Below are 17496 nucleotides of genomic sequence, written 5' to 3' on the forward strand. Positions count from 1 at the left end.
TATCCTATCCTCATTGGGTGTTCTTGGCTTCCTTATTGAATATTAGTTGACAGTATATGACAAGATTTAATTTTAGGCTCTCTATTCTATTCCATTGGTCTATGTACCTATTTATAAGCCAGTAAAATTCTGTTTTAATTATTATAGCTTTGTAGTACAGTTTGAAATAAGGAAGTGTAATGCTTCTGGTTTTTTTCTTTTTCAGTGTTGCTTTGGCTATTCAGAGTCTTTTGTGGTTATGTATAAAGCTTGGGATTGTTTTTTCTGTATCTGTGAGGAATGCCATGGAATTTTGATAGGGATTTCATTGAATCTATAGATGGCTTCAGGTAGTGTGGATATTTTAACAATATTGATTCTTCTGACCCATGAACATGGGATGTTTTCCATTTGTGTCTTTTTCAATTCTTTCAACAAAGCCTTATCGTTTTTCTTGTACAGATATTTCAATTCCTTGGTTAAATTTATTTCTATTTTATTGTTTTTAATGTTAATATGAATGGTATGGTTCATTTCTTGTTTGAATGTTTATTACTATAGAAATACAACTTATTTGTGTAAGTTGACTTTATATCCCATAGCTTTACTGAATGTGTTGATTAGTTCCAACAGTTTTTTTTCTTTTTGGATGATTCTTTGGAACTTTCTATATACAAAATTCTATCATCTGCAAATAATGGCAATTTTCATTTTTTTCTTTCCCATTGGATGTCTTTTATTTCTTTGTCATGCTTAGTTACTTCCTAAGACTTCTAGTACTAAACTGAATAAGAGTGGTGAGAGTGGGCAACCTTTTCTTATTTCTGATCTTAAAAGAAAAGATTTCAATTTTTCGCCACTGAGTTTAATGCTAGCTGTGTATTTGTCAAATATGGTGTTTATTATGCTGAGGTATGAATCTTCTCTACTCAATCTGCTGAGGATTTTTATCTTGAAAGGTTGTTGTATTGTCAAATACTTTTTCTTCATCTATTGCAATAATCGGGTGATTTTTATCTTTCATTCTATTAATGTGATATATTACATTTATTGGTTTGCATATATTGAACCACCCTTGCATCCTAACAATTAATCCCCCTTTATCATGGTGCATAATCCTTTTAATGTGCTGTTGAATTTGGTTTGCTAATATTTTGTTGATAATTTTTACGTCTATATTCATCAGAAATATTGGTCTTTTTTTTTTTACTGTAGTGTTATTATGTGGCTTTGTTATCAGAGTCATGCTGTCCTCATAAAATAACTTTGGAAGTCTTCCCCCTCCCCAATTTTTTGGAAGAATTTGAGAAATATTGGTGTTAATTCATCCTCTAGTGTTCAGAAGAATTTCCCAGTGAAGCTGTCTGGTTCTGGGGTTTTCTCTGTTGGCAGGTTTTTGATTACTGTTTTGACCTCTTTATTCATTATTGGTCTGTACAGATTTTCTATTTCTTCCTGATTCAGTACTGGTTGGTTGAGTGTTTCTAAAAAATTATCCATTCCTTCTCTGTTAGCTAATGCGTTAGGTTATGCAGTTGTCTCTTTTTGATTTCTGATTTCATACCTTTATGGTCAGAATAGATAGTTGGTATGATTTAATCTTCTTAAACTTGCTACGATTTGTTTTGTGTCCTATCATATGAACTATTCTGGAGAATATTCTGTGTGCACTTGAAGAGAATGTGGATTTTGCTGCTGTTAGATGGAGTGTTCTATATGTCTGTTAAGTCCATTTGATCTAAAGTATGGTTCAATTCCATTGTTTTCTTGTTGATTTTCTGTCTGGATGGTCTAGCCATTGATGAAAGTGGGTTATTGAAGTCTTCTACTATTATTGTATGGTTTTCTATTGCTCCCCTCATATCTGTTAGTTATTGCTTAATATGCTTAGGTGATCCAATATTGGGTACATATCTATGTATGATTGTTATATCTTCTTGACATATTGATCCCTTTATCATTATATAATGACTTTGTCTCTTGTTGTCATTTTTGGCTTAAAGTCTATTTTGTCTATGTAAGTATGGCTATGCTCACTTTCTTTTGGTTCCACTTGCATGGAATATCTTCTTCTATCCCTTAACTGTGAGCCTGTGTTTCTTTAGAGCTAAAATGAGTCTTCTGCAGGCAGCATATAGTGGGGCCTTGTTTTTTTTAATCCATCCAGCCAGTCTGTGCCTTTAGATTGGTGAATTGACTTCATTTCCGTATAGAGTAATTATTGTTGTATAAGGATTTACTACTGCCATCTTCTTGTTTGCCTTCTGGTTGTTTTGCATCTTTATTGTTTCTTTTTCCCTGTTTCTGCCTACCTTTGTAAAGAGATGGTTTTCCAAAGTGGTATGCTCTGAATCCTCTTTTTTTTCTATTTTGTGAATCTACTTTATATTTTTACTTTGTGGTAACCATGAGGCTTACATAAAACATCCCATAGATGAAACAGCCCATTTTGTACTCATAGAAAGTTTCCTTGTTCACCTATAAAGACTCTACTCTTTTACTCCTCCTGTTTTGTATTTGTGATGTCACCATTTACCTCTTTTTATGAAACATACTCATTAATAAATTATAGTAACTATAGTTATTTTTAGTACTCATTTCCTTTAACATTTATACCCTAGGTAAGCTAACACACCATTCTAATATAGAAATATAGTGTTTTAATTCTGACTATTTTTCACCTTTACCAGAGTGTTGTGTACTTTTATGTGTTTTCATGTCACTAGTTAGTATCTTTTCATTTCAGATTGAAAAACTTTTCAGCATTTTTTTCAAGGCATATCAAATTATGGTGAACTCCTGTAGCTTTTATTTGTCTGGGAAAGCCTTTATTTATCCTTCATATTTGAAGGATAACTTTTACAAATAAAGTATTCTTGGTAATTTTTATCTTTCAACATTTTGAATATGTCATTCCACTCTCTTATGGACTGTAGAGTTTCTGCTGAGAAATCTGCTGATAGTCAAATGGGGGTTCCTGTGTTAGTTACTGATTTTTTCTTTTTCTTTCTTCCCTGGATGCCTATAAGATTCTTTCTTTATCATTGGTTTTTGACAATTTTCTTATAATGTGTTTTGGAGAAGGTATTTTTGCATTGAGATTAAAAAATGTTGTATCAGCTTCATAGCTTTGTATGTCCAAGTCTTCCCACTAGTTGGGGAAGTTCTTGGCAATTATTTCTTTAAATAAACTCTCTGCCTCATTCTCTTTCTCTTCTCCTTCTGGTACACCAGTTATTCTTATATTTTCCTTTCTGATCAAATTCAGCAAATCTCGTAGGGTTTTTTCACTCTTTTAAAATCTTAGTTCTCTCTCCTCTTTTAATTGTATTATTTTTATATTTCTATGCTCTAAGTCATTTATTATTTCTTCCATCTGATTTACCATGCTACAGATGCTCTCTATTGCATTCTTTATCTCAATCATTGAATTCTTCAGCTCCAGAATTTATGTTTGGCTCTTTTTTAAAATTTCAATCTCTTTTATGAAGAACTCCTTCTTTTCATTAATTTTGTTCCTGAGTTCATTCAATTGCCTTTCTCAGTTTTCTTGTGGCTCATTGAATTTCTTATTAACAGCTGTTTTGAATTCTTTATCAATTGGATTGTAATATCCATGCATTTGAGTTTGGTTGCTAAGAATTTCTTTATACGATACCATAGTTCCTTGATTTTTCATAGTGTTTTTATGTATGCACTTCTGCTTTCACATTTGAAGTATCATATACCTCTTTAAGTAAGATTTTATGTGTTCTTTGGTTCTTACAATTCAATGGCTCACTATTAGAAATTTTGCTTTTGTATTTCAGAATATGGCACTATTGTTCAAATTTTTGATTTTTCCTTTGCCCACTGACCTTGGCCTACTATCTGAGTACTCTCTGTGTCTACTGGAGCTCAATTTTTCAGATGGACTCAGGAGCATGCACAAGGAGCCAGCAATAGAGTAGGGGAATGTGTGGGTTTAGCCCTTGGGGCTTTGGAGGTACCCAAAAGCCTGGTGGGGAGATGCTCATCCTCATGTGAGGTACTCCTAGAGGCTTATGGGCAGATTTCTTCCTGAAGTCCTGAAGTAGATAACAGGAACAACATTCCTTTAATACCGTTTGATATTCTTATCTGCTTCCTTACTTTTCCCCTCCTTTCCCCCAGTCATGGAGGTCCCTTTACAGAAATCTGGGTGCTTCTGGAGAGAAACAAATTTATTTAGAAGCAATCCACACAACTGGATTAACCTCGCAGTCACTCACCACTTTTGCTTTCCACCTTCTCTGTGGGAGAGGTTGCTGCTGCTGCCGCCAAACAATTTAACCCCTTACAGTGTTTCCCTGGGGGGGGGTGATAGCTCTAGTGAGTCCCTCTCCTCTGTGTCCAGATTCACGTATACCTTGCTCTAAGGGCATGCTGGAATCTCCCTTCAGTGAGGCTAGACTTCTGCAAATTTTATCACACCTGTGGGTATCTGCCCAGGTTTACAGTAGCCAGGTTATTTCCTCTGATCCCAGTGAGTTAGGGTAGGGCAGGTTGACCAACTCTCTTGAATCTTCAGCCCTTAACAAGGTCTTGTTTGTTTATTTTTGGATGCACAGATGGGAAAGAATCTTCCCAGGTCCCTTATTTTAAGGTGCACAGGTAGTTTTTTCCAGTTATGGATGTCTAATTAATTGTTTAAAAAGGGGGAGAGAAAAGAAGAATGACTTATGCCACCATGATGGTGACGTAACAAAGCACTGCGGATTTAAAAAAAAAAGGTTGTACAGAAATAAATTTCATTTCTACCACAAAACGTAACTTCCAAATATCAATCTTCTATAAGTTAACTTTACAATCTAGGCTTTACTCAATAGGCCAGAGTAAGTCGAACAAAGTTGCAGGCCTTAAGAATTAACAGAAGTCCTTTGGCTAAGTTGTTAGACAGTGATCTAGTACAGCACTGCATGAAGTGTGGTATGTGAATTAGCTGCGAATCCATGAACTGTTTGTTACTGTCTGCAAGAGAATGAGAAGCTTTTGCCAGTATGTAAATTAATTATGCTACTAAGCACATTATTTAGTTGGGCTGGCGTTTTATTTTTTAGCAAGACTCTCAGTGAAGGAACAATATGCAAGTTTGCATTCTAGTGAAGATCCTTATTTTATTATAGACCTGCACTTTGAGTAGCACTGGTCAAGTATGTTATTGAAAGAGCACAAACTTATCTTTTGGCTTTACTTTTAACGTTTTGAATAGCTCTTCTTAACAGTAGAAATGATATCTTAGTCAATTTGCAGTCTCTTTTATTTCCCAAGGTTTGCATCTAAATTCTGGGATTGAATCGTTGGCTGCGATTACATGAAACAATACATCCTTGGGTCTGGTTCTCTTTTAGCCTTTCCCATAATCAACAGGTGTGTGTGTGTGTGTGTGTGTGTGTGTGTGTGTGTGTGTGTGTGTAACATTCTGCTATTAGTTTGCCCTGTTGGGCAATGGCAAACTCTATGAATCTTGTTTACAATCCTTTCTGCCTAGATATAACCTACAGACAATTTTTCTCTGAGGGTTTAAAACCTCCCTGAGGCTTCACCCAGAAATAGAAGAATTGGTCTTCTCTGTTTTTAGATTTCCTAAATTTATCAGAGTAATGTGTTATCAATACTACCACCAGCATCCCTAACAGGGTTTATCTAGGGCATGTATCATGGCATGACATATAAATCCCCTTTCTCAGGGACTTTCAATGTCTATGCTTTTTTTTCCTTTCATTTGGCTCTCTCTCTCTTTCAGCGGGACCTTTAAGTAGCTTGAAATCAGGCAGTTAGGGTCTTATTAATCCACAGGAAGTCTCAAAATTCTGAATTCTTTCAGTTTTCCCACTGAAGATTTTGAAAATAATAAGACAAAAAATTGTTCGTTTGTTCTGTTATGCTGCTATCCCATTATTTGGCAATTAAATAAGATTCTAGCTGGATAGATGAAAGATGAAGCAAAGTGTACAAGATCATATTATGGGGGGAAATAGTTGCTATTTCAAATTATTATTCTGCCTGATTTCTAACTATTAAATCGCGCATTGACATTCAAAAAGTAATTTTTAAATTTCTTTGTCAGATATCAATAAAACTCTTTAAATTTTACTTTATGTTCTGCTTCAGATCATGTTAAACTATGAGATAATATATACAGTGGTTATGGAAAAACACACTTAAATTTGGTCAAAAGTTGCTAATTCTTACTATTTAAATTCATCAAAGTGCCTCACAATTACATGAACATTGTAAAGTTTCTTTGCAAAAAGAATTTGTGATAATAGTAGACTTACTTTGTGATCTCTATTGAGGTGGAAGCATAATTAGACTCTAGATAAACAAATATTGAAAAAATTAAATTTTTGGTGATGAATCAGATATGTATCGCATATTGAAGGAGAAACTTCTTTTGCTTTACTGAATAGATAAGATAAATGTAGAGCATTTATTTAAGGGTTTTGGTTTGAGGGAATAAATTGAGATGTGACCTTTGATTTCATGCAGATTGCCTCTAATACTTATCAAAAATAATTGCTCCTATGCCTCTATAAAGTATTTCATAATTGGGATATTGAGATACTGACTAAATGAATTTGAATTTGTATTTGTCTAACTTGGAGAAATAGCCTTTGCGGATTTCTTGTGCTGTTCTTTCCATTCCATGAAGAGAGGTGTATAAGTCCTCTAGCAATTTTCTCACTCAAAATAAGGATAGAAGAGGCAAAAAGTGTTATTACATACTCATTCTTTCAAGTAATATTGACTGCAAGGGTGAAAAGACACAATACTTCTCTCCTAAGGGCTCACAATCTAGTAAGAGAAAGGCATGAGCAAAATGAGCTTTTATGTAATATATTGATAAACATTTAAATAAAATTGAGAAAATGAAAACATGTATATTTTTTTTCACCTCAATTCTTGATTGTTAATAATAGTTTCCAAACTTTAATTCACCTCCAGGATCTTCATTTTCACAAGTGCCATCCTGACTAAATACATTAAGATTAATAATTCCAAAAATTAAACTTATCATGTTGTTCTTTCTCAAATTTGGTCAGAAGCAACCAAGTAGCTTCTAGAAAAAATTCCATAACACAGTTAGTGGGTTTTCCAGTGGATACAGTAGCTCTTTCTACTTGATTTTTCCCAAGACTATATTTTGTTTGAAAGAATGTCAATCTTAAGGAAAACATACCCAAAATGTCTCTGGAGATTCATAACTTTAACTTTTCTATGAATAAGATATGCTTTAAAATCAAGAATTATATTATTCTTACACAATTATTTTACCCAGCTTTATTGAGATATAATTGATTTATATAGCATATGTAAGTTTAAGGTGTACAAAATGATGATTTGATACATGTGTATATTGCAAAATAATGACTATAATAGGTTAGTTACCATCTCCATAACCACATGTAATTACCTTCTTTTTGTGTTGATAGCATTTAAGATCTACTTTATTAGTAACTTTCAAGCATATAATACAAAAAATGTAAACTATAGTCAACACACTGTACATTAGATCACCAGAACTTATTTTATAGCTGGAAGTTTATACACTTTGACAAACATCTCCCTATTTCCACCACCCCTTAGTCCCTGGCAACCATCATTCTACCTTCTGTATGAGTTCTTTTTGAGATTGCTCATATAAGTGATATAATGCACAATTTATCTTTCTCTGTCTGACTTATTTCACTTAGTATAATGCCATCAAGATCCATCTATGTTGTTGCAAATGGCAGAATTTACTTCTTTTATTATATATCAATAATATTACATTATACATCATATATATATATATTTATATTTATATTTTATCCATTCATCAATTGATGGATACTTAGGTTGTTTCCATGTCTTGTCCGTTGTGAATAATGTTGCAATAAACATAGAGGTACAGATATCTCTTCGAGATAGTGATTTCATTTCCTTCTGATATGTCGCCAGAAGTGGGATTGCTGGATCATATAGTAGTTCTAATTTTAATTTTTTGAGTAACCTCCATACTATTTTCCATAGTGGCTGCACCATTTTACATTCCCCCCAAAAATGCAAAAGCTTTTCAATTTCTCTATATCCTTGCTAACACTTGCTATCATTGTTTATCCTATAATAGACATCCTAACAGTTGTGAGGTGTTATCTCATTGTGGTTTTGATTTGCAATTCCATGATTAGTGGTGTTTAACATCTCTTCATGTAACTGTTGGCCATTTGCATGTCTTCTCTGGAAAAATGTCTATTCAGGTCCTCTGCTCATTTTTTTTTTTTTTTTTTTTGGAGGAAGATTAGCCCTCAGCTAACTACTGCCAGTCCTCCTCTTTTTGCCGAGGAAGCCTGGCTCTGAGCCAACATCCGTGCCCATCTTCCTCTAGCTTATACGTGGGACGCCTACCACAGCATGGCTGCCAAGCAGTGCCATGTCCGCACCCGGGATCCGAAGCAGCGAACCCCGGGCCGCCGAGAAGCGGAACGTGCGAACTTAACCGCTGTGCCACCGGGCCAGCCCCGCTCTGCTCATTTTTTAATCAGACTATTTGGGATTATTTTTTGCTATTGAATTGCATGAGTTCCTTATACACTTTGAATATTGACTCATTAGATAATTGTTTAAATATTTTCTTCCATTTTGTAGATTGACTTTTCAATTTGTTGATAGTTTCTTTTCAGTGCAGAAGCTTTTTTCTTTTGATGTAGTCCCACCTGTTTATTTTTGCTTTTCTTGGCTGTGCTATTTGTATCATACACAAAAATATCATTGCCAAAAGCAACGTCAAGGAGTTTTTTTCCTATGTTTTCTCCTAGTTTTATAGTTTTGGATCTTAGATTTAAGTCTTATATTTCAAGTTAATTTCTGTGAGTGGTGTAAAATAAGAGTTTAATTTCATATTTTCTACATTGGTTATGCAGTTTTTCCAGTATTGTTTATTAAAGGGATTATCCCTTTCCCATTGAATATTCTTGGTTCCCTTGTCAAATATTAGATGATCATCTATGTTTGGATTTATTTCTGAGCTCTCTATTGTGAAATAATTTTAATCTAAAATAGAATAGCAAGATATAAAATAGAAAATCTCATGCATTTGTCCTCAGGAAAACAAGACATAGGGACTGAAAGGCTAATTTCCCAAATATGCCTTACTTACAGAAAAACTGCTAATATTGAAATTTTTTTAAATGATAAGAGAGTTGGTCAGGGGTTGCCTCACATCAACGTTGGAAAATTTTCCTTATGGTTTCCAGACACATGAACAAAAAATGACCCAGGTCAGGGCCAGCCCAGTGGCACAATGGTTGAGTTTGCACATTCTGCTTCAGCAGCCCGGGATTCGCTGTTTCTGATCCTGGATGGGGACCTACACACCACTTGTCAAGCCATGCTGTGGCAGGCGTCCCACAAATAAAGTAGAGGAAGATGGGCACAAATGTTAGCTCAGAGCCAGTCTTCTTTAGCAAAAAGAGGAGGATTGGCAGCAGATGTTGGCTCAGGGCTAATCTTCCTCAAAAAAAAAAAAAAAAATGACACAGGTCAAGTTGGTCTCACAAAATAAGCTGACTTGAGCTTTGTTTCTATGACTAGACTATTTGTCTGCTCAGGGAATTTTCAAAGCTGGCCTCTGTTTGTTATTGATATTAACAGAATCTAACTAAACTCTCCCCTCTTTACATTCTCTGCCCATAAATACAGCCTACACCAAAAATCACAATGGATTTGCCTGTTGCTTGCTAAGTTTGTGTGTCCCAAATTGCAATTCCACTGCTATTCCTGAATAAACTCATCTGTTTGGCAATTTTAAACTTGCCTCACTTCACCTTTTTATTTATGTTGATATTCCTTGGTGTCAGAAGTGGGATCTGAAGAGGGAAACTCCTGAAGGACAACAACCCTCAGAATCAAGGGAGGTACCTGCCTAAGACGCTTGCACTCATCGCTTCTGTGAGTCTCCATCTACTTTTGGTTTGGCAAGTCTCCTCTCAGATTCCAAGATCCCTCACTTTGGTTGAGCTCTTCAAATTTGTTTGGGATTTGTTTAAAGACATTATCCTTTTTGGTGAGTACTCATTTGTTTTCTTATAGGAAGAGCACTAGAATTTTGGTAAAATTCCTTTGGAATTCTTGAGAGCAAAAATTAAAAGTAATATCAATGGGCACAGGTTGAGAAAATAAATATCACTAGAATACTTGCCCTCTCCTTGTGAGAGACTTTGGTCTCCAGTAACAAAAGACTCCTGTGAGAGGATAAGTTGGTTGTGGACAGGGCAATTTGACATTAGGCCACCTGCCAACTGAAAGCTGATTTTTGTGTAACTAGGAACACCTGATCATGGGTCAGATAAGTAGGGCAAAGGCTGTCTGCCAGGAACAAAAGGTGTCCTGTGAAATTCACACTGTAAAACAAAACACAACTCCCAAACCCTGAAAGGACAACCATCAGGTTATTTAGGATTTTTTCTTTTGCTCTCTAGAAAACCTCTGATATATGGAATCTCAGCCATGTAAATGCTCTAAGGGTGGCCCTCCTTCAGGGACCCCAGCTGGTTTTATGTTCAAAATTTATGGTCTCTCCTCATGTGAATTTGCCACTAAAGATAATTTAGAACTTCAGTGGTCATTATGGGAAATTTTTGATCTCCCCAAACTTATTTTCTCCAGATTAAATTAGAAGACCACGACAATAGAACTAAATAGAACTATTCTGAGTAGAATAACTATTTGAATTGGGACCTAGAGCTTCTCAATGTATTTAGTATTTTAAAATTGCTTCTTTACAAAATACCATTTCTAAATTGACTGAAGCAAATAAGCAACTGAAAGGAGATATAAAAGCATCGAAGCCTCTTCCTCAGCAGCACTAACCAAAGTTTCCCCTAACTCTATGCTCTACCTTCTCTATGTCCACCTTTGCCCTCTTTTAACCTTGTTTTTAATCTGAACACATCTTTTCTAGAGCTGAAACTTTACCAATTGAACTTGTTAAAATTCTCCTTTTTAAAATTAGGACTTCTGAGATTCTGCTAAACCGTTAATTTTATACATCCCATTGACCAAACCTGAACTTATAGCTACAGTAAAAGATTTTATGAAGGTAACTGAGGATCCTCATAGATTTGCTGAAGAATTCATTTTTATTTTATTTTAATTTTTTGAGGAAGATTAGCTCTGAGCTAACATCTGCTGCCAATCTTCCTCTTTCTGCTGAGGAAGACTGGCCCTGAGCTAACATCCATGCTCATCTTCCTCTATTTTATGTGTGGGATGCCTACCACAGCATGACTTGCTAAGCAGTGCCATGTCTGCACGTGGGATCCGAACCAGTGAACCCTGGGCCACTGAAGCAGAACATGCACTCTTAACTGCTGTGCCCCTGAAGAATTCAATATTGTAATTAAAACTTATCAACCTGGCTTCTCTGATCTTTATCAGTTAGCCCACATGCTTGGTGAAGAAGGTCAAGTCCAATATTGAATGAAAATTGCTAATTGAGAAAGCCACAAACAATCTTTAGAATTCCAAGTAAGTCAACCACCAGCTCTTTTATATGATCAAGCTCATGCCATAGACAAAAGGCTCCATTTTACCACCCCAAGGGCCTTCCCTAAACCAGACGTCTGAAACTAAATTTAAGCTTGCACCCCAAAGCTTGCCAAATCTTGCACCCCAAAGCTTGTCAAATCTGTTCATGATTACTAGAGTAGACTCCAAATTGTTTTTTTTCTAAAACTCTGGTCTCCCTATAAATGTTGAATCCACCAGGGTGGTCTTTAATTTAATGTTTATAAATGTTTTAAACAGAGATCTATCTCTATTAGTCAAGAGAACCCACATAGAATAGGAAATAATGTCCACCCCTGATCTTGCTGATCTAGCTAATCGGTTAGCTTGCACCCTAGAGGATGATTCCAAAAGAAGAGCAACTAAAATTTTAAATCTGCAACTTCAACAGATGAAATCTCCCAAGCAAACTCACTCTACTGGACTTTGTCATCATTGTAAAAAACCTGGCTATTGGAAAAAGGACTGCTAGAAATGAAAAAATGTCTGGAGAATTACAGCTTTCCAGGAGCCAAGAGTCAAACTCATCCCAATGATGTGGTTCTTAGGATACACAGAGAATTTTTCCCATTCTACCATTAAATAAGCTGGAGGAACTACTCTCCAGACAGGGGACAAATCCCTTACAATATTAATTGACACAAGAGCTATTCTATTGGTGATCAACCTTACTGCAATTAAACAGTCCTTTCCTTGGAGCAATACATTTATTTAAATCATAGGAGTTGAAATAGATCTCAATGTGTCCCTATTTCTAAACATATACCCTTTTGCTTGGGACCTTTTAAGATAAACATCTATTTCTCCTCAGTGAATGAGCTCCTGTCCACTTATTAAGACAAGAAAAATATTATGCTGCTATTTCTTTGTCTTGAAAGGGAAAGATAACTTGAGTTCAGATCTTCTGAATTTAAATCCCTTGAATCTAATCCTGAAGAAAATCTAAAATCTTTTTCTTTCACATATACTTTACAAACCAGGGAAGATCAAACTTCAGATTCATCCTCACTATTAGATTCAGTGTCTCCTACTCTATGGGCAAAATCTCCCATGGACACAGGCAGAATTCATAGTACCTCCCCCATTAAGATTCAAATCGATCCCTCAAAACCTCTGCCCAGAATTAATCAATGCATATAGACAAAGAAGATTTACAGGGCTTACGACATATCATAGAAGACTTTAAAGCACAGAGACTTATTACCCCTTGTGCCAATCCTTGTAATATCCTTTTTTTACCCATAAGAAAATCTAATGGTCAAGGATTGAGATTTTTCCAAGATCTTCAAGCAATAAATAGCATTGTTATTCCCCTCCATCCTGTTGTTCCTAATCCCCATACATTATTAACACCCATTCCTACCAAAACAAATCATTCACTGTGATTGATCTGTGCAGGGCATTCTTTAGCATTTTAGTTGATAAGGCTGGCCAACATATTTTTATCTTTTCCTGGAAAGAACAACAATATAACTGGATAGTAATTGTCCCAGGGTTTTACTGAAAGTCCTTCTTTTTTCTCACAAATTTTAAAACACGACCTAGATGATATAAAATTTTCTGGAGGCTTCACCTTACTACAATATGTACATGATTTACTTCTCTGCCCACCTACCCAAGTCTCCTCACAAGAAGACAGCAGTCACCTATTAAAACAGTTAGCTGCTAAAGGGACACGAGATCTCAAAGAAAAAATTAGAATTTTCTCAAACTCAAGTCCAATATGTAGGATATTTAGTCTCAGAACCAGAATTACACCTAGGTCCTGATAGGTTTCATGGCTTCTTGAGCTTCTCAAAACCTAAAACCAAATGACAATTACAGGATCCTCTTGGGCTACCTGGTTATTGTTACAATTGGATTCCAAACTTCTCCTTAATGACCCAGACCTTATTTATCTTACTAAAAACTGCTTAATCTGACCCCATTATCTGGGGAAATCAAGATTATTTGGCCTTTAAAACTTTGAAGGGAAGATTAATAAATCCACCTGTCCTTGGATATCTGAACTATCAACTACCCTTTTTGTATGTGAAAAAGAGGGAAATGCCATCAGGATACTTACCCCAAAACATGGGAGCTACCAACAGCCTTTAGCTTACTACAGCCAACAATTAGATCTCACGGCTCTAGATTACTTCCTATACATTATGGCTATCATTGAGACTTCCCTTCTGGCAAAGGTCACTCAAGAAATAGTCATGGGATCCTCTTTGACCATCTTTGTACCTCATGCTGTCTAAGCTCTCTTGAACTCACACCATACCTAATACCTTTCAGCAAGCCATCTTACCCCTTATGAAATTCTCTCGCTAATCACCCCTGATTTTACTCTCATTCATTGTGATAATCTCAACCCTGCTACCCTTTTTCCTCTTCCATGGACAACAACCCCCGACTGTTTGACTTTGATGAATCACCTATAAACTCCTCATGATGACCTACAGGAAACTCCCTCGACAAATGTTTATTTCTCATGGTTTACTGATGGCTATTGTATGAAAATGGTAAATATTGTGCTGGATATCCAATATCAACTCCTTTTGAATTCATTAAGGCTTCATCCTTATCTTTGGCCACTTCAGCCCACTCTTCCTTGAGCATATATTCTAGTGAAAGATAAAACTGAAAACATCTACACTGATAGTTGATATGCTTTTTGAGTAGCCCATAGTTTTGGAATGCTGTGGAAACAGCAGGGTTTCCTTACTTCCAGTGGAGATAAAGTTTTAAATGGTCTTTATGTCCAATATTCTTAGATGTTATACTCCTGCCAGCAGTTCTGGCTATTATTAAGATCTCAGGGCATTCTAAGTTTGACACTCTGGAGCTAAGGAACCCACCTTACTGATTTCTCTACAAAAGATGTTGCTTTTATGGGATCCATACTCCAAACTTCTGTCACGGTCCAAAAAACTGCTTCCCCTGGTGATAACCTAAGAGAACTAATCAGGGAAATACAACAATTGGCCCTTGGAAAGGAAAAACAAAATTGTAGATCTAAAGGTTATTGGTATTATGAAGACAAGAAATTCTGTTTCAGATGCAGTAACAAACCAGGCCTGCCATAAAATCTAAAATTTTCATTATTAACTACCATATATAACTTAAATCATTGGTCAACTGATAAAATGATAACAATAATGAATCAATATTGGTTGGGAAACATTATAAAGGCTTCAAACTTAGCTTGTTTTTTCCATCTGTCCTAAATTTAACACAAGGAAGCTTATCTGTACCACCCTTGGACAGATTTACCCAAAGGACCATTCAAGGTTTGGCAAATGGATTTCATACAATTGTTCTCATCTCATGGATATAAGTATGTTCTAGTAATGGTTTTCATATTTTCATATTGGACAGAACTTTCCCATATAGACAGGCGACTGACTCTTCTGTAGCTAAAATCTTATTAGAAAAGATTATTCCCACTTGGATAACCACCCTTCAACTTCATAATGATCAGAGAACCCACTTTATTGGTCAAATACTTTTACACGTCTGTGCTGTCTGGCCAGTTCTGCAACACTTTTATTGTGTTTATCATCCTCAGTCTTCAGGACTGGTCTGACATACAAGTGGAATTATTAAGACTTAATTAGCTAAGTTAGTCGAAACCCTCCAAATATCCTGGCCCAAAGCATTACCATTGGTTCTTCTAAACATTAGATCTGCTCCCTTTGAGATACATAAACTTTTGCCTTTTGAAATAATTACAGGATGACCAATGCACTTTGCCCTGACTTCTTTTGACTCACAACTAATAAAGAGGGATGTACTTCAATTTCACAAAAGCCTCATCAAGTCCATAGAAAATAATCATGCTCTGATAAAACACTCTTTCCACAGAGTGCTCCTGGGAGATAAAAGCATTGAACATCATACCTTACGGCCTGGAGATTTTGCCTATTGGAAAATACATCTCCAAAAAGACTCTTCAATCTTGCTGGAAAAATCTCTACTAGGTGCTGTTAACTAACTCCTGTGCAGCCAAATTTCAAGGAATAGATTCCTGGATTCATGTGTCAAAAAGAAAGCCCAAAAACCTGAATGGACCTGGACACTAACTGGTGACCCGAAACTGAAAATTTCTAGGAGGGGAAGTAGACAACATCTGAAGTGATCAGTTTACCCAAGATATTCAGACAAGGCCTGTTTAATTTTTCCTTTTTCTCTTCTCATTCTATGTTTAGTTAAATCGTGCCATTCAGGCCTTCAATTCTTATTTTCCTACGATCATTTATTTAGCTGTAACATATCATTTCCTACCCACCTTACAAACACTCTCTGATCCTGCTAAACTGGTTGTTGGGTTTGTGCCACAGCAAATAATACTCATGGTGAACCTGAATTGGTGGCCTGGCAACTATCTTTAGAAGGATGGTAAAACCTATCTCATAAAGATGTAGGATTTTGCTTTGGTAGCTTTGAAACCACGCGTGTCACCCCTTCCACAAGATTGGCACCAAATATTATTGCTCTCCATCGGGTACACCCACTCATAAGGGGATACTCCTAACCCAGGTCTGGACTCATATTCAAAATCTTTATTTATATTTCAAAAACAATGATAGGAATAGCAAAGCTCTAGGATATCTCTCATTAAATATTTGTAACTGTGCTATTTTACATGACCCAGATGAACATGAATTCACTCCCCATTGGAATCCAGAAGAGTATACTGTCTCCTCCATTAATGTTTCTCTATGGTGAGGCAAGGAAAACCATAACACTGGAAAGTGGGAAGCTGATGTGCTCCCACTTAATGGTACTTCATTGAAAATTGACCAAAAATGGTTAATGGTGGAAAATAACTTCAACTTACATTTTCCCTAGAGATATTCCAGACTTGCATCAAAATCTAACATACTGGATCAGCTCATTTGTTATATCAGATCTATAGAAATTTGTGGTGCTCATATAACCATTCCCAGAATGCTAGTAAATCAGATTACCAAGTGTTCTGTATAAATGATTATATTTCTGGTCGTTATATCCCCTCTTTCATTCCAGGGAGAAAAATCTGGACAAGGAGACTCAACTATGCGTTATCCTTAAAAGACGTTGGGTATTTCTTTTATGTGGGAGAAACATATATTCTACACTTTACCTTAATTGGAAGGGATATTGTGAGATTGTTGGCCTCACCTCTAATGGCAAAATTAGAAAAACTCTTCCCTCTACTATTATAAGCTATATAATGCCTAATCTGGAATCTTTCTCCTATCACCTTAAAAGGACACGTTGAAAGTGGGAAGGTTATAAATTTGGATGGATGACTACCCCAGAGTAGATAGAAAGGGTTTTGAACATGCTTTTGCCAAAGATTTTTTTTCCTTGGGTTTGAGTAGTAAACCTTAAAAAAGCAGTTCACAAATATCTATAGTTGTGTGAGCCACTTTCAATGGTTTTGTCCAAGATTTTAAATATTAACAAATCTGAATAGATAGCCTTGCAGAAGCAGTCCTAAAAAAAAAAAAAAACCACAGAGCCCTAAATCTCCTCACTACTCAGCAGGTGAGAACCTGTGCCCTACTTGGTAAAGAATGTTGGTGTTATGTTAATAAGTCAGAAAAAATAACACAAGAACTAAAAATAATGAAGGACAATATAAAACTGTTAGCAGAAGTAGGCCAAGCTCCCAACTTGGGACATTTTTGATCTATTGAACATAGTTGAGGAAACTGGTTGAGAAGTGTGTTTGAATCAATAGCTATCATTGTGCTTTTAGTCCTCAGTTTAATTTTTTAATTAAATTTATATGATTTTATATTAGTAATCAAATGCCTTCTTTCCAAACGTATGAAGAAAATAAAATTATTTTTCTTTCAAAGGCTTTCCTGAAATTCAACTGACCATTGAAACTGAAACATTCACCTTAGAGGAACATAACTGGGATTCTTCATTTTTCTATGTTTTTAAGTTGTTCCTTTATTTATTTGTTTTACT

At 35.6% G+C, this 17496-nt stretch overlaps 1 long non-coding RNA gene across 1 annotated transcript; it reads left to right on the forward strand.

The window, feature by feature from the left end:
* Positions 1-9839: 9839 nt before the first annotated feature.
* On the forward strand, positions 9840-17095 carry LOC138921931 (uncharacterized). Its single transcript, XR_011434944.1, has 2 exons — positions 9840-10045; positions 15397-17095. It is a non-coding gene; the product is annotated as an uncharacterized lncRNA (long non-coding RNA).
* Positions 17096-17496: the final 401 nt, after the last annotated feature.

Source organism: Equus caballus, chromosome X (assembly GCF_041296265.1).
Source record: "Equus caballus isolate H_3958 breed thoroughbred chromosome X, TB-T2T, whole genome shotgun sequence".
Classification (NCBI taxonomy): domain Eukaryota; kingdom Metazoa; phylum Chordata; class Mammalia; order Perissodactyla; family Equidae; genus Equus; species Equus caballus.